At 41.9% G+C, this 27,859-nt stretch overlaps 1 protein-coding gene across 2 annotated transcripts in view; it reads left to right on the top strand.

Annotated features, from left to right (window-relative positions):
- The window catches only part of GRM8 (glutamate metabotropic receptor 8), a 1,775,795-nt gene that overhangs the window by 1,645,888 nt on the left and 102,048 nt on the right, over window positions 1–27,859 (top strand). The window lies entirely within an intron of this gene.

Below are 27,859 nucleotides of genomic sequence, written 5' to 3'. Positions count from 1 at the left end.
CTTTATCATAGCACTTCGGACTCCAAGAATTAATCACATTAGTAGACCAGTCCAGCAAAGGATTGTGAAGTTTTAACCAAGGCAAACCTAAAACGACCGGAGAGGGTACATTATCTAATACAACCAAGTCCAAAATTTCATGGTGAACTCCATTGATAGTGAGGGGAAATGTAGCAACCTTGTGAGCAATACATTTCAATTGCATTCACAGAAATAGGTGATGACAAAGGTTTGGATTTCAATTTAAGGTTCTCCAAAAACCATTTATCAATCACATTAAGTATTGAACCACAATCCACAAATACCTGAAATTCATTCAAATTTTCCTGCAAAGTAGTACTCCCAGAAAGATTTACTCCTGCAGAGCGTAAACCAGCTATACGGGCGTAACTGACTTTTTTTTTTTCTTTACTTAAACGAAGCTCACAATACTTAATCAAATGGTCAGCTTTACCACAATTAAGACACAATCCCTCGACGAACCTCTGTCTCTTTCCTGAGATTGGAGTGACATCGCCCCAACCTCCATTGGTTCTCCGTCGAACAGATTTTCTGGGGACTAGGACCTGACATTACAGGAGTCTTTACCTCATTCACCCTGGACCTCAGTCTCCTGTCCACACGAACAGCTAATTGCATGGCATCCTTCAGAGTCTCAGGTGCGGGGAATGCAATTAGCAGATCCTTAACCCTTTCACTCAGGCCAGCAAGAAATAAACATCTCAACGCAGGATCATTCCATTTGACTTTTGAAGCCCATCTTCTGAAGTGTGTGCAATAATTTTCAACATCACATGACCCCTGATTCAAACGCCTGAGTTCTGCCTCAGCAGATGAGATTCTATCAGGATCGTCATATAATAGCCCCATAGCATAAAAAAAATATTCTACAGACCTTAAACATGGATCATTAGGTTGGAGAGAAAAGGCCAACCCCTCTGGTTCATTGCGCAAAAGTGACATAATAAAACCGATGCGCTGTGATTCATTCACAGAGGACCTAGGTCTCAAACGAAAATATAACAAACAAGCATTTTTAAAGGAAAAAAAATCTTGCTGTTTACCATAAAAAACATCAGGCAGTCCTACCTTGGGTTACACAAAATGCGCTCCATAACAGCTACTCACGTGTTGCTGTAGCTCGGCCACCTCCAGAGACAATCCCTGCAAGTGCTGAGCCAAATCCTGGATGGAAACTATACTGATCCCCGAATTTCTTTCCTTTTAGTTTTTAGGGCTGGACTTACTGTTATGATCTGCAACAAGTACTAAGGAAAGAAAGGGGAAATCTGTCCCTACAGTAAGACTAAGCTGAATCCCTACGATGTAGCGGGCTGACTGTTCCTAGCTAACAGACCCGCATTAGTCCTCGGCTAGTCTGAACGAAGACCTATAGCATAAGGGGAAGGGTCCCTAAAAGAACTAAGGACTGGGACAAAAACTGACAGAGAAAGGCACCTAAGCACCTGACTAGAGAAAGAGTCAAACACTGAAGTCCAGCACAGCCAAAAGGGCGGAGCTGGAATATAAAGGCAGGTGGTCACGTGACCGCAAAACCCAAGATGGAAAAAACAAACAGGAGGGTTCTAACAGTTGTTGGTTAGATAGCAGATAATGCTTCCAGTCAATTGGCCACCACCACCATCCTGTCTTCCACACCGTACAGTCTCAGTAGCCATGAGTCTGGACCACTAATTCCTCACCCTGATCCTCCTTCCTCCCACCATGCCGAGTGCCTGGAGACAAATGATCCCACACTTGGACACTTCAAAGAGCTGTTCACTTTTCCATCTATAGCGGGGGAAGAGTAGATCGCATGTAGCAATGCCAAAATATTTGAGCAGCCACAGTCACAAGAAGGCGACGGTGGGAAAGTGCAATTACTGTCACAAGAGGTGGATGATGATGATGAGACACAATTGCCAGCAAGTTAGGAGGAGGCCCAGGGTTCGTACGTGGAAGACGAGGTGGTGGACAATGAAGTTACTGACCCAACCTGGCAAGGTGACATGCATAGGGAGGACAACAGCACATAGGGGGAGGGAGGTGTAGCACCACAACAGGCCACAAAAACAAGCAACTGGGTGGCCACAGACACAAGGCGGGCAACTGTTCCCCAGAACATCAACACGAAGGGAAGTTGCCAGTCCAACGGTCTTCCCAAGTCTGACTCTTTTTAAAGACTGTCAAGTTAACCCTAAAAAGGCTATACTTGCAACCACCACCATCAACAGCCACGTCCTTGTCCCAGCGCAGCGTTCAGTTGTCTCTACCCCAGTCCTTTGAACGCAAGTGCAAATACTCAGCCATAGCCCCACAGGACACAATACTAAACTGCCACATTTTTCGAATGCTTGCACTTGAAATGTTGCCTTCTAGGCCAGTGGAGAGGGAATCTTTCTGCAACCTTATGGCGGTGGCCGTTCCTTGGTACTCTGTCCTCAGCAGCCACTATTTCTCCCTGTGTGCTGTCCCCGCTTTACATGTGTCCCAGAACATTAACCGTGCCCTCACCAACGTAGTTACTGGGAAGGTCCACCTAACCATGGATACGTGGACAAGTGCTTGTGGAAAGGGATGGTATATCTCACTGACAGCACACTGGGTTAATATAGTGGAAGCCCAGTCGGACTCTGGGAACACGTACTGTCGATGCAGAGCATTGCGAGATCTGGATAAATCAGGGCTGCCCCCACATTCTACAGCTCCTATAACTCCTCCTCCTCTTCAGCCTCCATCTTCGAAATGACCACATCAGTCGCAAGCTGAAAGAACTGCAGCACTGCCGCAGCCAAGCGGCAGCAGGCTGTGCTGAAGCTATTATGCTTAGGTGACAAACCGCACACCGCTGCAGAGTTGTTGTCAGCTGTAACAGAGCAAGCAGATCTGAGGCTGTCACCGCTGAACCTACAGCCAAGCATGGTCATGTGTGACAATGGCCAGAACCTGGTTGTGACTCTGAGGCTTGGCAACCTTGCACACATACCATGCTTGGCCCATGTGCTCAACCTAGTGGTTCTACCTGAGAGGCATGTGAAAGTACGCCACATGTGTGCCCATTTCAGAACATCAGCTACAGCTTCCGCCGCCATCGTCGTGCTTCAGCAGCGCTTGCAGCTTCCAGCTCACTGACTGGTGTGCAATGTCACCACATGTTGGAACTCAAGCTTTCATATGTTGTGAAGCATTTGTGAGCAGAAGAGGGCAGTTGTTGAGTACCAGCTTCAACACACCCATCGGTATTCAGGTCAGCCTCCACACATAAGAGTTGATGAGTGGGCATGAATGTCTGACATCTGTGCCATCCTCCAAAACTTTGAGGATTCCACCAAGATGGTGAGCAGCGATGATGCCATAATTAGCGTCACAATCCCGCTTCTCTGTCTACTGAAACGCTCGCTGATCACAATTAAAGAGGAGGCATTGCAGGCGGAGGACAATGAGATGGAGCAAGGAACTATACAGGATGATTCTACACAGCCCAGCCTCAACTCATCTCAATGCGGATTAGGTGATAATGAGGAGGAGGAGGAAGAGGAGGATGAGGAACAGGAGCTGTTTTCCTGCACTACAGACGTTACTACCCACACAACAGTCATATCATCTGTTCAATTTGGATGACCTGAGGAGAGGGAGAATGAGGAGGAAAACCAGGAGGAGGAGAAGAGCATGGATAGTTGTCCTCTTGGTCAGGACAGGGAAGTTTTGGCTGTTCTCAGTCTGGCACACATGGCTGCCTTTACAGATACGTCCATATATATTTGGACAGACACAACATTTTTCTAATTTTGGTTCTAGGCATTAACACAATGAATTTTAAACAAAACAATTCAGTTGAAGTTCAGACTTTCAGCTTTCATTTGAGGGTATCCACATTAAAATTGGATGAAGGGTTTCAGCTCCTTAACATACAAAGAGAGAGAGAGCGCAAAGCCCAATAGGGTTACACCTGTAGACATAGGGAATAATAGTAAAAAGGTGGTTCTCACCTGGTTAGGTTGTATGAGGACACAACTACCATAACATATAAAAGGCAGCTGCAGCGGATCTCCAATAGGTGTCTCACAGGACCAGAATAAATCCAAAGGCGGTGAAGGTAGAGATATACGTCCGCGCCGCTGAAAAATCCTCAAATCAGGAACATATAATAAAATCCTTGTTTATTGGTAAATGCCTACGCGTTTCTGGGTGTTCCACACCCCTTCATCAGGGCACCAACAGATATATCTATCTTCACCGCCTTTGGATTTATAGCTCCTTAACATGTGCCACCCTGTTTTTAAAGGGACCCAAAGTAATTGGACAATTGACTCCAAGGCTATTTCTTGGACAGGTGTGGGAAACCCCTTCATTATGTCATTCTCAATTAAGCAGATAAAAGGCCAGGAGTTGATTTGAGGTGTGGTGCTTGCATTTGGAAGGTTTTGCTGTGAAGTAAACATGCGGTCAAAGGAGCTCTCCATGCAGGTGAAACAAGCCATCCTTAAGCTGCAAAAACAGAAAAAACCCATCCAAGAAATTGCTACAATATTAGGAGTGGCAAAATCTACAGTTTGGTACATCCTGTGAAAGAAAGAAAGCACTGGTGAACTTATCAATGCAAAAAGACCTGGGCGTCCACGGAAGACAACAGTGGTGGATGATCGCAGAATAATCTCCATGGTGAAGAGAAACCCCTTCACAACAGCCAACCAAGTGAACAACACTCTCCAGGAGGTAGGCGTATCAATATCCAAATCTACCATAAAGAGAAGACTGCATGAAAGTAAATACAGAGGGTTCACTGCACGGTGCAAGCCACTCATAAGCATCAAGAATAAAAAGGCTAGATGGGACTTTGCTAAAAAATATCTAAAAAAGCCAGCACAGTTCTGAAAGAACATTCTTTGGACAGATGAAATCAAGATCAACCTCTACCAGAATGATGGAAAGAGAAAAGTATGGCGAAGGCGTGGTACAGCTCATAATCCAAAGCATACCACATCATCTGTAAAACACGGCGGAGGCAGTGTGATGGCTTGGGCATGCATAGCTGCCAGTGGCACTGGGTCACTAGTGTTTATTGATGATGTGACCCAGGGCAGAAGCTGCCGAATGAATTCTGATGTATTAAGAGCCATAATGTGTGCTCAGATCCAGCCAAATGCAGCCAAACTGATTGGTCGTCGTTTCATACTACAGATGGACAATAACCCAAAACATTAAGCCAAAGCAACCCAGGAGTTTATTAAAGGAAAGAAGTGGAATATTCTTGAATGGCCAAGTCAGTCACCTGATCTCAACCCAATTAAGCATACATTTCACTTGTTAAAGACTAAACTTCAGACAGAAAGGCCCACAAACAAACAGCAACTGAAAACCACCACAGTGAAGGCCTAGCAGAGCATCAAAAAGGAGGAAACACAGGGTCTGGTGATGTCCATGAGTTCAAGCCTTCAGGCAGTCATTGCCAACAAAGGGTTTTCACCCAAGTACTAGAAATAAACATTTTATTTACAATTATTTAATCTGTCCAATTACTTTTGGTTCCTTTAAAAACAGGGTGGCACATGTTAAGGAGCTGAAACTCCTAAACCCTTCATCCAATTTTAATGTGGATACACTCAAATGAAAGCTGAAAGTCTGAACTTCAACTGCATCTGAATTGTTTTGTTTAAAATTCAATGTGGTAATGTCTAGAACCAAAATTAGAAAAATGTTGTCTCTGTCCAAATATATATGGACCTAACTGTATGTTCGGCTGCCTTTCCTGTGACCCTCGCGTTGTACACATTTTGGCCAACACTAATTACAGTATGGTCACACTTCTATTCCGACACTACAAGGAGAACTTTCTATCTATCCTTCCTGTACCGAAGAGGTCTAATAAAATTTTCCAGTATCAGAAGGCCCTTGTTGAAGAATTATTAAAAAAATTCCCATCTGAAAACGCTTGCGGCATAGGTCACAGTTTGCTGGACAACCAAGGAGTACAGGCGAGGGAGACACAAATACGATGCAGCAGAAGCAGGGGAACACTGTCAAACGTCTGGGACAGTTTTCTCACACCCTCCCAGCACCCAGGTCCTGACAAGGAGGGAAAAGTTTTGGAAGATGCTGAGGGAGTACCTTGCCGACCAAACCAACATCCTCCGTGATTCTTCTGTGCCTTACAACTATTGGGTATCCAAGCTGTACATATAACATGAACTGTCTCTCTATACCTTGGAGGTCCTTGCCCGCCCTGCCACTAGCATTTTGTCAGAGCGGGTTTTTAGTGCCGCCTGGTGTATTATAACTGATAGGCAAATCTGGATATCAACTGAAAATGCTGACAGGCTGACGCTTATCAAAATGAACAAGGGCTGGATTGGGCAAGACTTCTTAACACCACCGGATGATAACAGCGGAACATAAAGTCAAATCCAGTTGTTCTTTTTGGTGGGTCTATTTCCATGCATCTCTTCACACCCAGACATGAGTATATGCTTCCTGATTTTGTCTATATTATGTCACCCTCCTCCTTGACGTAGTGGTCATGGGAGATTTCAACTATCCAGACATTTGTTGGGAATCTCTCTCAAGTAAAACTAACAGGTCAAGCAAATTCTTATCCTCTCTTGCTGACAACTTTATCTTCCAAAAGGTAGGGGAGAAAACAAGGGGATCTGCTACTTTGGATCTAATCCTTATAAACAGGGAGGAAATGGTTGAGGAGGTAAAGGTGGCTGGGACCCTAGGAGGCAGCGATCATGCTATTATAGAATTTTGGATAACTAGAGGAGGAAGACATGTGAAGACTCAAACTTCAAGGTTAGATTTTAGAAAGGCAGATTTTAAGAGACTCCGAAAGAGAATAGGAGGGATCCAATGGCTGGATGTCCTTAAGGACAAAAATGTCCAGGAAGGATGGGAAATTTTTAAAAATGAGATTCTCAAAGCACAATCGTTAACAATCCCAAAAAGTAGGAAGAATGGGAAGCATTTAAGGAAACCAGGATGGATGAACACAGAACTTAAACACATGCTAAAAAGAAAGAAAGAAATGTTTATTAAATGGAAAGAGGGAGGCATATCTAAAGAAGATTATAATGCAGTCTGCAGATCCTACAGGGCACGTATCAGGTTAGCTAAAGCTGACAATGAATTAAGGCTTGCAAGAGATGTCAAAAGCAATAAAAAAGGATTTTGGGGGTATGTCAAAAGTAAAAGAAAAGTCAAAGATGCTATAGGATTTTTACAGGATGAAAATGGAGAAATGGTAAGAGAGGATGTTGAGAAGGCCGAACTTTTTAATTCCTATTTTGCATCTGTTTTCTCTCAGAAAGAAAATGTAACATCAACTGATTTTCACTGTCCTTTTAAAGGAATAGAAGAATCCAAGTTATCTGTAAACAGAAAGATTGTGAGGGAATATTTAGCTAACATAAATGAGTTCAAGTCTCCAGGTCCAGATGAATTACACCCCAGAGTACTGAAGGAGATCGTAGAAGAAATTTTAGAACCACTCTCCATAATCTTTGAAAATTCTTGGAGAACAGGAGAAGTCCCAGAAGACTGGAGAAGAGTAAATGTTGTTCCTATCTTCAAAAAGGGGAAGAAGGTGGACCCAGGGAACTATAGGCCGGTGAGTCTGACTTCTATACCAGGAAAGATCTTTGAACAAATTATTAAACATCATGTATGTAAGTACCTGGATAAGAATGAAGTGATTAACCCGAGTCAGCATGGGTTTGTAACTAACAAGTCATGTCAGGCTAACTTAATTTCCTTCTATGACAGAATCACTGACTGGGTGGATCAGGGAAATGCTGTAGATATAGTATATCTTGACTTCAGCAAAGCATTTGACAAAGTATCTCACACCATCCTTATTGAAAAAATGACCAAGTATGCAATGGACCATGCAACTGTTAGGTGGATTCATAACTGGCTTAGTGATCGGACTCAAAAGGGTGGTTGTAAATGGCTTCACATCCAGCAGGATGAATGTCTCAAGTGGGATACCACAGGGCTCTGTCCTGGGACCTGTATTGTTCAACATCTTCATCAATGATTTAGATGAAGGAATTGAGGGTAAACTGATTAAATTTGCTGATGACACAAAGCTAGGAGGGATAGCTAATACTAGAGAAGAGAGAGAGAGGATTCAAAAAGACCTAAATAAACTGGAGCAGTGGGCAGCAACCAACAGAATGGTTTTTAACAGGGAAAAATGCAAAGTACTACATCTGGGCAATAAAAATGAAAAAAGCATATACAGAATGGGAGGAATAGAGCTAAGCAACAGTACATGTGAAAAAGACTTAGGTATACTAATAGATCATAGACTGAACATGAGTCAACAGTGTGATGCAGCAGCAAAAAAGGCAAATACAATTCTGGGATGTATTAACAGAAGCATACAGTCTAGATCACGTGAAGTCATTATCGGTCTTTACTCCTCTTTGGTCAGACCTCATCTGGAATACTGTGTACAGTTTTGGGCACCACATTTTAAAAAAGACATAGACAAACTGGAAAAAGTTCAGAGAAGAGCGACCAGAATGGTGACTGGTCTGCAAACCATGTCCTATGAGGAACGGTTGCAGGATTTGGGAATGTTTAGCTTGCAAAAAAGAAGACTGAGAGGAGACTTAATAGCTGTCTACAAATATGTCAAGGGCTGTCACATTGTAGAAGGATCATCTTTATTCTCATTTGCACAGTGAAAGACTAGAAGCAACGGGATGAAACTAAATGGGAGGAGACACAGATTAGATATTAGAAAAAACTTTTTGACAGTTAGGGTGATTAATGAGTGGAACAGGCTGCCACGAGAGGTGGTGAGTTCCCCTTCAATGGACGTCTTCAAACAGAGGCTGGACAGACATCTGTCTGAGATGATTTAGTGAATCCTGCTTGGAGCAGGGGGTTGGACCAGATGACCCAGGAGGTCCCTTCCAACTCTACCATTCTATGATTCTATGATTCTATGATTCCTTCTCCTTCTCCTCATCCTCTACCATCATATCAACAGGGTGACCCTCATGCAACACCCACATAATTTTTTAAGGGTGTTTATGATGCCCATAGGAAATATTTTTAGAGGCCTACCTCTAACATTCTGTATGGTATACAATATGTTCATGTATACCCTCCAGGGGTTAATGTTTTTCAGACCAATGCACTTAGTGCATGGGCATTACCAGTATAGGAGACCCACTCCTTAATAATGGTAACAAATTTTTTAATAAGGCCCTCCTCTACCTCTCTTCAAAGGGGTCTTGGAGTGCGTTCCAATTTTTGGCAGCCCTTGCAGTCACAGCATATGGAATAACATTATATGAAACCCACTCCTTTATAATGGGAACATTTTTTTTAGTGATGCCCTCCTCTATGTCTCTTCAAAGTGGTATTGGAGTGCGTCTTAATTTTTGGCAGCCCTTGCAGTCACTGCATACACAATAACAGTGTAGGAGACACACTCCTTAATGAGAACAACAAAGCATAGCCGGCTGATGGCTCTCTAACAATAGTGAGGGATGACTGCTGGCCCTCTAACAACAGTAAGGGCCATCTGATGGCCTTTAAAAATAGGCTTTGTGACTTTCAGAGTCACTCTTTCATAAATGAAAAAGGATGTGTCTGATCATGTCTCACACACCACATGGCCAGATAAGGTAGTAAAATGTTGAAATTACAGTTACTGGTGAATATATTTTTCCCAGTTGAAAGCAATGCAAAGCTCCAAAAACACATCAAAAATGCTACGTGTGAACATAGCCCAAGGTGTGGAGGAGCATTTTTGTTTTTGGTTATTTATTTTGCCTTATATACAAGTCATTACACTGGAATAAATGTGCCCTTAAAAAAAAATTTTCCAGGAAAATCCATTTTGGCTTCATTTTTGTATGTTTTATTGTCAGTCCATAAAAGTGGAGTAATACTCTGACAACATTGTTCACAGCTGTGACCTGGGAGTCAGAAATGCTTCCAGGGGTTTTCCCCATGCAGTTCCCATATCATTTGAGCACTGTTTCCATCAGTTTGGTCAATTTTTAGGCCCCCTCCAGACCTTCAGGAGGGGGTGCCGGATAAATGCTTGAGTATCCCATTCACTTACATATTGCTCGTTACTTGGGTCGAGCACCTGAGCATTATGATTTGCTCAACCTGAGCAACAAGCACCCAAGCATTTTAGTGCTCGCTCGTAACTATTTGTAACTCTTTATCAGTCTTTTTCTGAGCTCCTCTCATCTGATGTATGGCCACAGACTACATTAAAGTTGGATTGAATGGAAAACAGAGTATATGAAGGCAAAACTGTGCAAAATTTGTAATGACATCCAATAGCAATGATTTTTTGCCCCAAATAAATGCATTTAAGTAAAAAAATATATAATTGCCCCCAAAGGTTGCCAACCCCTTTAACATAAACAATAATATCAAACTAAAAGATGTGTATGAGTTTTGTCCATTTTTATGATGTATAAACAAAAACTGCTAAAATGAAAGACTGACTAAACTATATTGCAGGACTCAGGCTTGAAATCCTGAAATGATGTTGTTGAGGAGGAGGGTGCACATAATAAATTGCTCATTCACTGTATATTTATGAATCTGCTAAATGATTTATTGTCAAGTATCTTATTCAAACATTCTGTCCATTACATGGCTACAATACCTTTCCTTCTGTATTATTGAGCATTTTCATTTTTTATTTGACAGAGCACTCATGACAAGAAAGTGTTTTACGTTAGAATAAATAATTGTAAGTTATATAACAGCAGCAAATGTCAAATACTCAGGGGCAAACAGAATAATTTCATTTAAAAGACTCAAAATTATGATAAATAACAAATCAGATCCCTCATGGACTAATTAAGCCTAGTCTACATTTTAGACTATTAGTAAATGCAAGAGAAAAAAAAAGGATTCTTAATGACAGGAACCATTTATGGTCAAAATGTGTGCAGTATTCCAACAAGGTCTGGGGTTGCTATAATGTAGTCAGAAACGATATCTAAATTGGCATTTTGCATGTAAGTTAAGGATTAGATGTTTGCTTATTATTTTTCTTTGCTTAGCACATTGCAGTGATTAGCATAGTACTTTGGTTATGTTTCTCTGACTCCATTTGCCATAGGCTGCCCTGAAGTTCTTCAGACATCGCAGTAGCCAGCTGTTACATATTTAAGCCTCAATCATTTTATATGACAGACTAACTTAATTATGCTCTGCTTTAAGGATGCTAAACACAATTACCCATAGAACAAGTACACCTCATTTAATATTTTGTCTATCTAGTACTTGAACTGTGACATATAGGGCTACATGCGCTAAATAATTGAGCACTTTTCAGTTTTTACCTTATTTGGCTAATAATTATCACTGAATCAATGTGGCTTCATTTATGCGTAAGGCAGATCCCGGTGGCTGACTAAATAATCCATTAAAATGAAGATGCGATAGACTTCATAAAAGTTATCAGGCTGTGTAAAAGCTTTTAGTAAACTGTAAGCAATTTAATTGTCTTAAACCATAAATAAATATAAATTTTACACATTTTATATAGCAGTTTAAACATAAACATATGTATTATATATACATATATATATTTACAGTGGGGAAAATAAGTATTGATACACAGCCGATTTTGCAAGTTTTCCCACCTACAAAGAATGGAGAGATCTGTAATTTATATCGTAGGTACACTTCAACTGTGAGAGACAGAATCTTAAAAAAAATCCAGAAAATCACATTGTATGATTTTTACATAATTAATTTGCATTTTAGTGCATGAATAAGTATTTGATACAATAGAAAAACAGAACTTAATATTTGGTACAGAAACCTTTGTTTGCAATTACAGAGGTCAGACGTTTCCTGTAGTTCTTGGCCAAGTTTACACACACACTGCAGCAGGAATTTTGGCAAACTCCTCCATACCGATCTTCTCCAGATTTTTCAAGTTTCGGGGCTGGGCAACATTGAGTTCAGCTCCCTCCATATATTTTTTATCGGGTTCAAGTCTAGAGACTGGCTAGGCCACTCCAGGAGCTTGAACTGCTTCTTATGGAGCCACTACTTAGTTGCCCTGGCTGTATGTTTCGGGTCATTGTCATGCTGGAAGACCCAGCCACAACCCATCTTCAATGCTCTAACTCAGGGAAAGAGATTGCTTGCCAAAATCTCGCAATACATGACCCCATCCTTCTTTCCTTCAATACGGTGCAGTCGTCCTGTCCCCTTTGCAGAAAAGCACCTCCAAAGTATGATGATTCCCCCACCATGCTTCACGGTTGGGATGGTGTTCTTGGGGTTGTACCCATCCTTCTTTTTCCTACAAAGACAGCAAGTTGAGCTGATGCCAAAAAGTTCTATTTTGGTCTCATCTGACCACATGACCTTCTCCCATGCCTCCTCTGGATCATCCAGATGGCCATTGTTGAACTTAAAATGGGCAAGGAGATGTGCCGACGTGAGCAGGGGGACCTTGTGTGCCCTGCGGGATTTTAATCTATGACGGCATAGTGTTTTAGTAACCATAATGTTTTAGACTGTGGTCCCAGCTCTCTTCAGGTCATTGACCAGGTCTTCCCATGTAGCTCAGGGCTGATTCCTAACCTTTCCCAGATTCATGCTTACCCCATGAGATGAGATCTTGCTTTGAGCCCAAGAAGAGAAAGATTGACAGTCATCTTGTGTTTCTTCCATTTTCTAATAATTGTGCAAACAGTTGTTGCCTTCTCAAGAAGCTGTTTGCCTATTGTCCTGTAGCCCATCCCAGCTTAGTGCAGGTCTACAATTTTGTCCCTGGTGTCCATAGACAGCTGTTTGGTCTTGGCCATGTTGGAGAGATTGGAGTGTGATTGATTGAGTGTGTGGACAGGTGTCTTTTATACAGATAAAAAGTTCAAACAAGAGAAATTAGTACAGTTAATGAATGCAGAGTAGGAGAACTTCTTAAAGAAAAACTAACTGGTCTGTGAAAGCCAGAATTATAGTTGGTTGATAGATGATCAAATACTTATTTCATGCAATTAAATGCAATTCAATTATTCAAAAGTCATACAATGTGATTTTCTGGTTTTTATTTTTAGCTTCTGTCTCTCACAGTTTAAGTGCACCTACGGTAAAAATTACAGACCTCTCCATTCTTTGTAGGTGGGAAAACTTGCAAAATCGTCAGTGTATCAAATACTTATTTCTCCCGATCTATATATATATATATATATTTATATATAGATATATAAATATATATATATAGTTCTTATTTTTACTTTTTAATGGAAAATAGAATTCTAATTACTTTTTATAGAATTATGTTTCTATTATGTAGATATTTTATCCTAAATTGGTAAGATTCAGATTTGTTCCAATGTGTAGTAATAAGAAAATTAAAAAATGGAAATTTTATTTTCTGAATATTTATAGGGTTAGTTTTCACCTTAGCAGAAAAAAAATGTTAAAAGTTTTTACTGTAAATATCATCTATCTAGAAAATAGTTAAAGCTTTAATTGAATATGTGCAGAATTTAATTTTAACAAATGTATTTACCAGTGCTATTGCCCTTCATTGGCTTTAGAATTGGACTGAACCCATGGGGTAACAGGTTATCACCGTTCAGACATTGTTCTGCTCTTGCATCAGTTTATTAAAAAGCAATAAAAAACACACTGTACTCACCTACCCGGGTCTTTGTCACTGCTCCTTTTGTCTGGTACTGGCTGTGGAATCGCTGCTACGTCAACAGCACGGCTGCCAATTGGTGAGCTCAACAGCTTTGCCTGTAAAGATGTAATTCCCCCTTCAGAGACGCACAGCTCAGTGATTGGTTGCCAAGCTGTCAACTTTAATCTCTTCATGACAGCGTTATTCTGCATTTAAGATTTCCTCCCTCTATTCCAAGAGCCATAACTTTTAATTTATTCCATCACCATAGCCAAATAAGTATTTTTATTTTGCAGAATAAGTTGTAGTTTTGTATAATTATGTATATGGCCTTCATTGTGCAGTAAAATGATCTGGCAACATGATTCTTCAGGTCAGTAGGAGTACAGTTATATCAAACTAGTTTTGGTTTTTTTAATTTAGAGATATTTTTTTTCAAAAAATTGATTATGTCACTATATACTGACATGTGTACCTTGTATTTTTGAAGCTGTATGAGGGCTTGTGTTTTGCAAAGTGAGCTTAAAATTTTATAGACAATATTTTTAGGTACATGCAATGTTTTATAGATATAGACAAAAATCCCTGCCCAAAAATGGGGAGCCACACTTTTGCTTTTACAAAGTACAAAAAAATAGAGAAAAAACAAAGAAATAAGCTGGAAGATGTGTTGGTATAAGTGCAATGTGTAGGTGCACGTTCACACTATGGCCATTTTAGAGAAAAAAACTAAGATTAAAAAAAAATGAGCAAATACCCTGTAGTAAGTAAATAAATAGTAATAGTTCATGTACAGTGGGGAAAAAAAGTATTTAATCAGCCGCCAATTGTGCAAGTTCTCCCACTTAAAAAGATGAGAGAGGCCTGTAATTAACATCATAGGTAGACCTCAACTATGAGAGACAAAATGAGAAACAAATCCTGAAAATCACATTGTCTGATTTGGAAAGAATTTTTTTTCAAATTTTGGTGGAAAATAAGTATTTGGTCAATTACAAACAAGTAAGATTTCTGGCTCTCACAGACCTGTAACTTCTTCTTTAAGGGGCTCCTCTGTCCTCCACTCATTACCTGTAGTACTGGCACCTGCTTGAACTTGTTATCAGTAAAAACGACACCTGTCCACAACCTCAAACAGTCACATTCCAAACTCCACTATGGTGATTGGAGCCAATTTCATCCTACAAAAGGACAATGACCCAAAGCACACCTCCAAATTATGCATGAACTATTTAGGGAAGAAGCAGGCAGCTGGTATTCTATCTGTAATGGAGTGGCCAGCGCAGTCACCAGATCTCAATCCCATTAAGCTGTTGTGGGAGCAGCTTGACCGTATGGTGCGCAAAAAAAGTGCCCATCAAGCCTATCCAACTTTTGGGAGGGACTTCAGGAAGCATGGGGTGAAATTTCTCAAGATTACCTCAGCAAATTAGCAGCTAGAATGCCAAAGGTCTGCAATGCTGTAATTGCTGCAAATGGAGCATTCTTTGACGAAAGCAAAGTTTGCAGGAGAAAATTATTCTTTCAAATAAAAATCATTATTTCTAACCTTGTCATTGTCTGGACTATATTTTCTAATCATTTTGCAACTCATTTGATAAATAAAAGTATGAGTTTTCATGGAAACACAAAATTGTCTGGGGGACCCCAAACTTTTGAACGGTAGTGTATATCTTAAATTTGCTGCTGTCAGAGATTGGCAGCAGTATTTAAAGAATTAATAGCAACTATCAAAGCTTACCTCCAATCGCTGATGTTACATTCAGATACCAGCTGTATAACATAGTATCTGCCGTGTATTGTGTGGGCTCAATATACTGTACATGTACTGCACATGTCAGAAAGATGTTAAGGTTTTATTATTTCCTAACTCATACAAAGTCCTACAGCAAAAAAATGTGCCGTGGTTAGTGATGAGTGAGCACTAAAATGATCAGGTACTTGGTGCTCGGGTCGAGCAAAATGGAATACTCGGGTGCTCGACCCGAGCAATGAGCCCAATGTAAGTCTATGGGAAACTCGAGCATTTTTCAGGCGGCTCCCCCCGGCGGTCTGCAGAGGGCCTAAAAATTGCCCAAATCGATGAGAACAGTGCTCAAATGACATGGGAACAGCATGGGGAAGACCCCTGGAAGAATTTCTTACTCCCAGATCACTGCTGTTAACAACGTTGTCAGAAGTACTATGCCACTTTTTACAGACTCACAATAAAACATACCAAAACGACACCAAAATGGATTTTCCTGGGAAATATGTTAAGGAACATCCCTTCCATGACATGTGCAATGTATATAAAGCAAAATAAATAACCAAAAACAAAAATACTCCTCCACACCTTGGGCTATGTTCACACGTGGCGTTTTTGATGCGTTTTTGGACTTTTGCATTGCTTTCAACAAATACAAATGTCATTTTAACATTTTACAACCTTATCTGGCCATGTGGTGTGTGACACATCATCAGACACATGCATACAGTGCTGAAAAGACATGGGAACAGCATGGGGAAGACCTCTGGAAGCATTTCTGACTCCCAGGTCACTGCCTAAAAGTGTGCCCATCATAAGTGATCCTTGGCGCATGTGAAGTTGACTCCCACCATGCACCTGTCATTGCAGACTTGCAACAATCACCGTCCACGTCCTTGTCCCAGTGCAGCGTTCAGTTGTCCCTACCCCATTCCTTGGAATGCAGATCCTATTGTTTTGTCTTTTTTACATTATTTTTTAAGACAAATGTATTCACCGGGAAATGTCATTTTAACATTTTACAACCTTATCTGGCAATGTGGTGTGTGACAGATCATCAGACACATCCATTTTTATTTATGATGGAGGGACTCTGAAAGTCATAAAGCCTATTTTTATAGGGACATCAGACAGCCCTTACTATTCTTAGAAGGCCAGCACTCGGCCCTCGCTATTGTTAGAGAGCCATCAGCCGGCTACGCTTTGTTGTTCCCATTATTACCAAGTGGGTCTCCTATACTGTTATTGCGTATCCAGTGACTGCAAGGGCTGCCAAAAATTTGGATGCAACCCAATACCCCTTTGAAGAGACATAGAGGAGGGTCTAAGTAAAAAAAATGTTCCCATTATAAAGGAGCGGGTCTCCTATAGTGGTAATGCCAATGCTGTGACTGCAAGGGCTGCCAAAATTTGGGAAAAACCCCACTAAGAATTTAAAGACATACAGATCAGGGCCACAGTAATAAGTATGACATGTTCCCATTAGAAAGGAGAGAGTCTGCTATACAGTTATAGGGTATGCAGTGAGTCCAACGGCTGACCAATTTTAGGAAAAACCCCACTAAAAATTTAAAGACACATAGAGCAGGGCCACAGTAACAAGGTACGACATGTTCACATTAGAAAGGAGAGGGTCTGCTATACAGTCATAGGGTATGCAGTGAGTCCAGCAGCTGACCAATTTTAGGAAAAACCCCACTAAGAATTTAAAGACACATAGTGCAGGGCCACAGTAACGACAAATTCCCATTAGAAAAGAGAGAGTCTCCCATAGTGTTGGCTTTTGCTGTGAATGCAAGGGCTGCCAAAAATTTGGAGGCACTTCAATGTCGATTGGAAGAGACGTGGGGGAGGGCCTCATAAAAAAATGTTCCTATTAAAAAGGAGCGGGCCTCCTATACTTGTAATGCCCATGCACTAAGTGTATGGGCTGACAAACATTTACCCTTGGGGGGTATACATGAACATACTGTATAAAAAAATTTTTTTACGGGCATCATAAACACCCTTTAAAAAAAATATGTGGGTGTTGCATCACGGACCATGGTAACCCTGGTGATATGGTGGTGGAGGATGAGGAGAAGGAGGAGGACAAGAGCAAATAGCCAAAATCAGGAAGCGTATACCCATGTGTGGGTGTGAAAAGCTGCATGGGAATACACTTCCCAAGAAAAGACACTGGATTTGAGTTTATGTTACGCTGCTATCATTCGGTGGTGTTGAGAAGTCTGGCCCAATCCAGCCCTTGTTCATTTTTATAAGAGTCAGCCTGTCAGCATTTTCATTTGACAGGCGGATGCGCTTATCAGTTATAATTCCACCAGCGGCGCTAAAATCCCGCTGTGATAAAACGCTGGCGGCAGGGCAGGCCAGGACCTCCAAGGCATAGAGAGCAAGTTCATTCCACGTATCCTGCTTGGATACCTAATAATTATAAGACACAGAGGAATCACAGAGAACGTTGGTACGGTCGGCAAGGTACTCCCTCAGCATCTTCCAAAATTTTGCACTCCTTGTGAGAGTACCCAGTGCCTCAGGGCTTGTGCGATTGGATGGTCTGAGAAAACTCTCCCAGAACTTTGATAGCGTTCCCCTGCCTCTGCTGGACTGAAGTTGTGTCTCTCTCGCCTGTACTCCTTGGTTGTCCAACGAAGTGTGCCTCTGCTGCCAGCGTTTTCAGATGGGAATTTTTTTAATAGTTCCGCAACAAGGGCCTTCTGGTACAGCCCCATTTTTGTAGACCTGTCCGCCTCAAGAATAAGAGATATAAAGTTCTCCTTGTAGCATGGGTCTAGAACTGTCACCAACTAGTTATGACTGTTACCCAAAATTTTGAGAACGCGAGGTTAATGGGAAAGGCCACATAACATAAACTCAGCCATGCATGCCAGACTACTAACAGGCAAGACTTCTGTGTCCTCACCAAGAGGATGACTGACCATGCTCTCCTCCTCTTCCTCCTCCTCCTCTCTGTCATCTGGCCATCCACACTGAACAGACGGTATGACAGCTGTGGAGGTAGTACCATCTATAGGGCATGAAACTAGTTCTTGTCCTTCCTCCTCCTCCTGTTCCTCATTGTCACCCAATCCACGTTGGGATGAGATGAGGCTTGGCTGTGTGTAATCACCCTGTATGGTTCCTTGCTCCATCTCATCGTGCTCCACCTGCTATGCATCCTCTTTGATTGTAAGTAGAGAGCGTTTCAGAAGACAGAGAAGCGGGATGGTGATGCTAATTATGGTGTCATCGCCGCTGACCATCTTGGTGGAGTCCTCAAAGTTTTGGAGGATGGTACATACGTCTGACATTCATGTCCACTCCTGAGGTCTTGTTGATGCTGGTACTCAACAACTGCCCTCTTCTGCTCACAAATCCTTCCCAACATCTGCAGTGTAGAGTTCCAATGCGTGGGGACATCACACACCCGTCTGTGAGCTGGAAGCTGCAAATGCTGATGAAACACTGCAAGGGTGGTGGAAGCTGTAGCTGAATTTCTAAAATGTTCACACAGGTGGCATAATTTAACAAGCAAATCTGGCAGCTCCGGTTAGGATTTAAGAAACCGCTGAACCACGAGGTTAAGCACATGGGCCAGGTACGTGTGTGAGCTCGCCTCGCCTCAGAGCCGCCACCAGGTTCCGGCCATTGTCACACACGACCATGCCTGGCTGTAGGTTCAGCGGTGTGAGCCACAGATCTGCCTGCTCTTTCAGAGCTGTCCACAACTCTTCATCATTGTGCGGTTTGTCACCTAAGCATATTAGCTTCAGCACAGCTTGATGCCGCTTGGCCGAGGCAGTGCTTCAGTGCTTCCAGCTTGTGACTGATGTGGTCATTTCGGAGATGGAGGCTGAAGAGGAGGAGGAGGCTGAGGAGGATGAGGTGCAGGAGCTGTAGACCGTGGGGGCAACCCTGATTGACCTAGGGCCCGCAATCCTTGGCATCGGGAGGACGTGTTCCGTCCCAAGGTCCAACTGGGTTCCGGCTTCCACTATGCTAGCCCAATGTGCTGTCAGCGAGTTGTACCGTCATTGCCCACAAGCACTTGTCCACGTGTCCGTGGTTAGGTGGACTTTACCAGTAACTGCGTTTTTGAGGGCACGGCTAATATTTTGGGACACGTGCTTGTGTAATGCGGGGACGGCACACCGGGAGAAATAGTGGCGGCTGGGGACCGAGTACGGCCGCCATCAGGTTGCGGAATGCTTCCATCTCCACGAGCCTAAAAGGCAACATTTCGAGCGCCAACAGTCGTGAAATGTGAGAAATGTGAGAATTTAGTAGTGTGGCCTGTGGGGCGTTGGCTGCATATTTGCGCTTGCGTTCCAAGGACTGGGGTATGGACAACTGAACGCTGCGCTGGGACAAGGACATGGACGTGCTTTCTGATGCTGCTACTTGAGAGTGTGCCTGGGCAGGAGGCATCTTCGCATGCACCATGGACAGGGGATTGGCTTGCATGCACAACAGCGGAAGAAGCAATGGTGCCACGTGCAGACACTGTTCCTGGACCCTGGGGTTCGGCCCACAAAGTCGGGTGCTTTGCTGCCATGTGCCTGATCATGCTGGTGGTGGTCAGGCTGGTCGTTTTGCCACCCCTGCTGATGCTGGCCAGGCAGGTGGTGAAAATGGCCTTTTTGGGGTTATCGGCAGAGTCTTTAAAAAACAACCAGACTCGGGAAGACATAACAGTTGCACTGGCAACTTTCTTCGTGTTGGTGTTACAGGGCATGGTTGCCTGTATTCTGTTTGCGGCCACCACACTGCTTCTTCCTGCCTGTTGGGGTGCTCTACCTCCCTCCCCCTGTGTGCTGCTGTCCTCGCTCTGCATGTCTTCCTTCCAGGTTGGGTCAGTTACTATATGATCCACCACCTCGTCTTCCACTTCTGCACCCTGGTCCTCCTCCTGACTTTCTGGCAATTGTGTCTCATCATCGTCCACCTCTTGTGACACTTTCCCACCGTCGCCTTCGTGTGACCGTGGCTGTTCAAATATTTGGGCATCGCTACACGCGATCTCCTCTTGCCCCGCTTCAAGTGGGCCGGGGGACAGGCCCGAATCTATAAATGTAAAAGTGAATAGCTCTTCAGAGTATCCAAGTGTGGGATCAGTTGTCTCTGGATACTCGGCATGGTGGGAGGAAGGAGGATCAGGGTGAGGAATATGCGGTCCAGACTCATGGCTACTGAGACTTGACCATGTGGAAGACAGGGTGTTGGTGGTGGTGGTGGCAAAGTGACTGGAAGCATTATCCGCTATCCAACCAACAACCTTTTGATACTGCTCTGGGTTCAATAGTGGTGTGCTGCGGTCCCCTAGAAATTGGGACAGGAAGGTCAGGCGAGAAGATGTGGGTGTTTGTTGTGGCACAATTTCGGCTTGCCCACGGCCTTGTCGTCGGCCTCTGCATGCACCATTACCATCACGTCCAGTTTCCCGTCCCTTGCCATGTGCCTTGCCCATTTTAAATGGAGGACAGTATCTTCCACGCTTACTACAAATTACTGAGTTTGGAGCGAACTTATATGTGATCCGTGTGACGTAGAAAACATAGTTTTAAATACCTGGCCTGTAGGTATGTAGTTTGAACAGCAAACTGCTGTGAATTGCTTCACTGAGACACTAAAGGAAATTTTTATTGGAGGCCAGAAATGGCAGTATTTTTTGACAGCGTATATGTGATCCATTTGATGGAGATAACACAGTTTTAAATAGCTGGATTTCTAGCACTGTAATATGGAAAGGACCTGTCTGTATTCTGTAGTGCCAACAAGCAAATGGCGCAGAAAAACAGTGTTCTCTGGATTGCTTTTTAAGCAAATAATGAGGATTAAGATCCAAAGAAAAGTATTCCTGGCCCCTGAGACCTGGACCTTTGTATAGAAATATCTAACAGCAGCAGAAGGCAGAATTGGAATGCAGCCTCTTGTGCTATATGCACTGCAGTCTGCTATATACACTGCCTGCCTATACACCCTGCCTGCCTAATATGTCTGAGGATGGATTAGTCTTCAGAAAGACTGTTTGTTAAGATGGATATGTGTAATGTACGGTTTTTCTCCCTACACTACCTAATGCACAAGCAAATCTCTCCCTGACACAGCAGCACCTCTCCCTACACTGTCTATTCCGGAGTGATTGTGATGAGCATGGCGGCGCCAGGTCTGATATAGACCTGATGACGCAGTGCGGCCAGCCAATCACTGTAATGCCCACAACCAACATGGCTACGGCATTACAGTGCATGGCAGGCAATCCCTGCATGTTCATTGGCTCTCTAAAGGGCGCCAAACATGCAGGGAGGGGACCCAAGTTCCCGCCCGAGCAATCTGGAAATACTCAGCGAGCGCCGAGCATCTCGAGCAGGGAGATGCTCGGGCGAGCACCGAGCAGTAGCGAGCATGCTCGCTCATCACTAGCCATGGTGCAAGTCATATTATGAAGCTATTTTCATTGCACGATATAGCGGCAAAAGAGTACCTGCCACTCTCCAGTGTGAAGCTATGGGAACTCTATGCTGCTATACAGGAAATTGAGACATTTACTAGTTTTAGAATCTACAAGTTTACAAGCATTTCAGTGACAAAATTTATAGCTTCATTACATATTGTGTTAAATGGAGTCTGTCATGTAAAATAATGCTATTAACTTACAGATATGGAGTTAAACTGCAGGTCAATAGCGTTGTGACACCATGTGGTACCCACACTGAGAGCTCCGCTACCGGGAGAAAATTAACTTTTTTCCCCCAGCATCATTTGGCTTCCAGTCATAGGGTGGCACCGGCGGGGCTTCAGTCACCAGTCAGCACATAGAGAGTGATGGCTGTAAAAATGCCCCTGGCACTGTCAGATGACTGCAATGCAAATATTTGAGTACTTATTGGCATAATTTTTTCTTAACAAATGTATTTTTGCTATTTATTTTGTAGGTTTTTTATACTTTGATTTAAAAAATAGCTTTTTTCATTTTGTTACATAGTCCCTCTATGGGACTTCAACTTTTACTTCTATGATTACTGCTCTAATGCATGCTATCACTTAAGCCAACTTCCTGGTGGCAATCGTGCTGTCACAGCTTATGTGACCACATAATCGCAATGAGTTAACTGTATGACAATTTGATGTAATGTATTGTCAACCATGATGTACAGTTACATTATATGGGAAGGGCTAAATGCTTAACCTAAAGATTGTAAACTTCTTTACTTTTGGATCTTTTAAGAATTTTTTTTTTTTATATTTTATTTTTAATGAACCTATGTATCAATAATAAAAATGTGTAACTGGCTCACTGACCATTGATGTGAGTAGCACAAGACATTTGGCCACTTTTACAGAAAATTCTTGGTAGAGTTTGTAGTATGGATTATTCAGAATTCATGTTCAAAATTGAAAATCTAAAAACTTTTTAATAGTAAGTTTATCCTTACCATTGGGAGTATCAGGTCTGTAAAAATAACAGCAACCGTAGCCAATAAAAATTATGTCATTCAAGAATCTGCCCTGAGTTGACTGTTTTATATCTTGTATCCTCTTCTACTACCCTAAAACACCGTCATACATTATTTCACAACTATGGTCTACAATTGTCTTCTCAGGACTCTGGTGCATCGGCCATGCCAGTAATTTGTGACCAATGGACAGGAAATTTTCTTAGCTCCCAGCCGACTCTTCTTTTGATTAGCCAATTTAGCATGTGTATGTCACACTTCAATAATAACGTTGCACCGGTTTGGCTAATCAAAAGAAGAGCCAGGAATGCCTGGCAGTAAGGAGATTCCAGGTTTCACGTGCCACAGTCACAGATTACTCACCTGGTCGATGGCCAGAGTCCTATGATTTGTGCTTTGTATTGAGAGTTTAAAATACTTTTTCCTCCTCTACTAGTCAGGAGGTTTAGTTTATGGGAAATGTGTATTGTTTCCCTAGAAGAGGAATTGACTTACAATGTAATTAATGCCTTGCGCAAAAAAATACACTACATTTTTGGCACAAATTTCTTGCACAAGGTTAACAAATTAAACAGAAAAAAATAGTCTAAATATGCACCAAATTTATCAAAAGTTCATGAGCTACAGTGATAAATTTGGTGCATTATAAAATCTGTTTAGCCTAAATTAGACAGTCTTTAAAGGACTTGTTCAGGACTATTTGATTTTTTTTTATTATGAGCTTAAAAATTCACAAGTAGGTAGTTGCTAGCTATCTGCCTATTCTATCCAGTGCTGGCTCAAAATGGTCACTGACCGTTTCTGCCAGCAATTTAGTTGCTCCTTGTCAACAGAGCAACTCTTCTTCTTCTGAGCTGCTCTGTTGATGAGGTTTGATTGCTGACGTCATGCTGATTGACAGCTGGCTCCCCGCAGTTAGGCAGCAGCTGTCAATCAGCATGACGTCAGCAGTCACGTCTCATCAACAGAGCAGACTGGAAGAAAAGCTGCTGCTCTTCCGATGTGATATCAGAGGAAACTGTTTAATTCCCGGCAGCAGCAGTCTGTGACCACTCTGTGCCAGCAGAGATCGGCATTGGGCACAAGAGAAAGGTAGTTACGAGTCTGCCTATCTGTTCTTAGGCCTGTAGTAAAATAATTAAATAGTCCTGGATAACCCCTTTAAGTATATCTGCACAATTGAATCATGAAACTTTAATATACTTGACTCACTATTTAGTTGTTTTTTTTCATCTACTTTGCTGTCTTTTTCATAATATATCAGATGTTTGCATCTATGCAAACTCTTTCATTAATGAATATGACCCTTTTTGGTTGTGGTGGTCTTTGTAGACAATATTCTCTGAATGCAACGAATTTCCGACATAATGTCTTAAAGGTGTCCATCTGGACTAGTGCAAGGAATGGTCTTTTTAGCAAGAATTAATGTGAATGATGTGAAAGCAAGTATTTATCTGCATCTTTTGGCACAGGTTCTGAAAACTGGATGAGCTTTTAAGGAAAATGAAATGTAAGATATTTGGCTAGTATAATCAGGACAGAAATTAATTAAGTAATCGTATAAGAAATTGGAAGATAGCCACAAAACATATGTTACAATGTTACTCGTATCACTTTATAGAGGAGAAAATCTAATTATTAGTGATGAGCGAGTATTGTCGTTACTCCAGATTTACGAGCATGCTCGGGCGAACACCGAGTATCTTCAGCGCGCTCGGTGTTATGTTTGAATCACTCCCGTGTGCATGATTTGAGACTGTTTGACAGCTTTAGTACATGTGAGGAATGCCAAAGAAACAAGCATTCCTCACATGTATTAAAGCTGTCAAACAGTCACAAATCATGCACACGGGAGTGATTCAAACATAACACCGAGCACGCTGAAGATACTTGGTGTTCGCCCGAGCATGCTCGTCGAAAGGGTTAACAGAACATACTTGCTCATCACCACTAATTATCAATTTTTATCATGTATAATACAGTGCACTGAACGCTGAAGCAATTGTGTTCTTTGCATATCTTAAGTATACGTTACAGTCTCTAGGTTAAGAATTGTAGAATAGTGAATGATCCTGTAGGGGAAATTTGATTTTGACTTATAATAACTCTGCTCCAAGACATAAGGGGAAGCAGTAGGTTGTTCACACTTTAGAGGTACTTAATACTCAGCAGGTAGCAAAAGTAAGATTTCTTTAACTTTGTTATGAAGTATCACTAGAGCACAGCCATTTTCCCCTGCAGAAGTAAACACATTCTGTGTGCAATCACCTCAGATAACCTCAAACATTTTTATGTTCATTAAAAAATCATGAAATACTATCTTACTTTATTTATGTCTTTAACAAACACTGACCTATTACTGTAGGTTGATTGAATCAAATCTAGCCTTAAGAGCTAATTAAAAAAAAATAAGTTATGAGACTCCAACATATTGATGACTCTAATCAAGCAATGTTCTTTCATATTGTCATTGGTATCAGCAAATAATGCTATTAATTTAGAAGAATCTGTTATATTGTCATTCTACATGTTTAAGCAATGATTTGCAGTATGAGAACAATCCTGATGTTAATACATATGAGACAAATCATAGTATTTCATTGTTCTTGAATTTAAGTGTCTTAACACTTTGGAGATTTTGAAAACAAAATACAGAAGCAAAAATACAGTTTTGAGTACTATAAAACTAAAGATAAGTGAAATGAGCAATAAAAAATCAAATTCATTATGAATATCCCCCAAAATTTTGGCATTTAGTGAATCCGAAAGTTTGGGGATTTGATTCTGTTTTATAATAGATGCAAAGATGCAAGATAAATAGATTCAGTGGCTAATGGAAACAATGGATAAATGAAATAATATAATTTTCTGAAATGGTAATGAAAAATACATGCAAGAGAGCATCAAACAAGATAATACAATAAAATTATACTCTACCAGTCCCCACATCTTGGGGAATCTCTCTTTGCCTAGACCCAGATGGACACTTTCAAATGGACTCATCTCTTCCTTTGTCTAATGCAAAGTTTTATAGCGTACTCACTTTATGACTTCCCCCTCTTGTTAAAGCCTCTTTCTAAACAGCAGACTCGTCTTATCAGTGGATATTGAGATGAACACTTTGGAATGTATTTGTCCAAAAAGTGCCTATGTATGGTGAACTCCCTGGTCTCCCTGGTATCAAAAAGACAAATCAATGCTGAAAATGAGAATAACAAAGTGTTAGAATCAAACGGAGCCCTTAAATTAACTGGTGTGTTGAGAAAACTGCCATGTTACCAAAAACAGTCCATGTCAAAACACTCCCCTGTAATCATGGATGCCTATTCCGTTACAAACCAGCAACATGAACAATTGAAGAAAAATGAATTGATGGCACAACCACTAAAAATACAAACGCTTTTCTTCTTCTTTATTAGAAATCCATTAAAAGGTTTAAAAAAATGTAATCACCATTGGTTTCAGACCATCACTTTTCTAGCATACATTTCTCCCTTATTCATAGACTGACTGTGTACTTTTAATGAATTTCTAATAAAGAAAAAGCTAAACTTTTGTATTTTCAGTGGTTGTACCATTAAAATATTTATTATGTGTTACTTATATAGCACCATCATATTCTGCAGTTCTTTACATACATTATCATCACTGTCCCCACTGGATTCTCACAATCTACATTTCCTATCAGTATGTCTTTGGAGTGTGGGAGGAAACCGGAGAACCAGAAGGAAACCAATGCAAACACAGGGAGAACATACAAAATCTTTTCAGATGTTGTTCATGGTGGGATTTGAACCCAGGATCTCAGTGCTGCATAGCAACAGTGTTAACCACTAAGTCTGCCTGCTGCAACTCCCAGTGCATAACAAATGTATTTTTTTACAGCATTTGGGGTACTTTTTGTTCCGCTCGATTTTATTCAGACCAGTGAAAATGTGCCTGAAAGAATTTTAAAACATTTGCTCATCTCTAGAAATTATCTCTATATTGCATCGCTAAAACTAGTTCCATTTTAGACTGATGTATATAGATTTTATTCTATAACCAAATTTATTTTTCTTTACAATGTCCCACATGGACGGATACCACTCATTCCAGTGCATTTGACCCCTTTCCGATGTGGTACGAAATAGTACGCACCACGTCATCACCCCCTGTTCAGCGCGGGCTCAGCACATGTCAGCTGATTTATACAGCTGACATGTGCCCACAATAGCCACGGGTGGAATCACGATCCACCAGCGGCTGTTAACTAGTTAAATGCCGCTGTCAATCTCTGACAGTGGCATTTAACAGCACCGCACCGGAAGCGCATCACTTACCCCGCCTATCGGTGACCCCGTCACATGATCGCGGGTTACCGATGGGTTGGCCGGACAACCCGGGTTCTGATGCAGACGCCTGTGGTTGTCATGTCCAGATTGCTATGAACACCGCCCAGTGGTTGGCACTAGTGTTGAGCGAGCATGTTCGACACTGCTCGGTACTCGCCCGAGCATCTCACTACTCGGGAAGTTCGGCGAGCACCGAGCATTTCCGGGTTACTCGGGCGGGAGCTCGAGTCTCCTCCCTGCATGTTTGGCGGTCTTTCCAGAGCCAATGAACATGCAGGGATTGCCAGCCAGTCACTGTAATGCCGCAGCCATGTTGTTTGTGGGCATTACAGTGATTGGCAGGCCGCACAGCGTCACCTTGAGTATTTAAAACCTGGCGCCGCCATCTTAGACACAGTCGCTCCGGATCAGACAGTCTAGGGAGAGTGCTGCTGAGCTAGGAAGAGATTTATACTGCGAAATAGGTAGTGTAGGGTCTCTAAAGCCTGCCAAATGAAACAAACAGTCCTTCTCAGGACTAATATCCATCCCAGAAATCAGGCAGGCAGGCAGGCTGTATAGAAGACGCAGTGGTTATACCAACAAACACTGCATTATGGTCCTGTGTGCTGCAGATCAAATTGCTAGACTTAGCCCCAGGTCTCAGGGGCCAGGAGAAATCATTTTTTTTTATCTAAATCCCCTT

The sequence above is a fragment of the Phyllobates terribilis genome, unplaced genomic scaffold (genome assembly GCF_046119375.1).
Source record: "Phyllobates terribilis strain yellow unplaced genomic scaffold, ASM4611937v1 Scaffold_11__3_contigs__length_659146591, whole genome shotgun sequence".
Lineage (NCBI taxonomy): Eukaryota > Metazoa > Chordata > Amphibia > Anura > Dendrobatidae > Phyllobates > Phyllobates terribilis.
The sequence above is the reverse complement of the archived record's forward strand: the minus strand, read 5'-3'. Positions and strand labels throughout refer to the sequence as shown.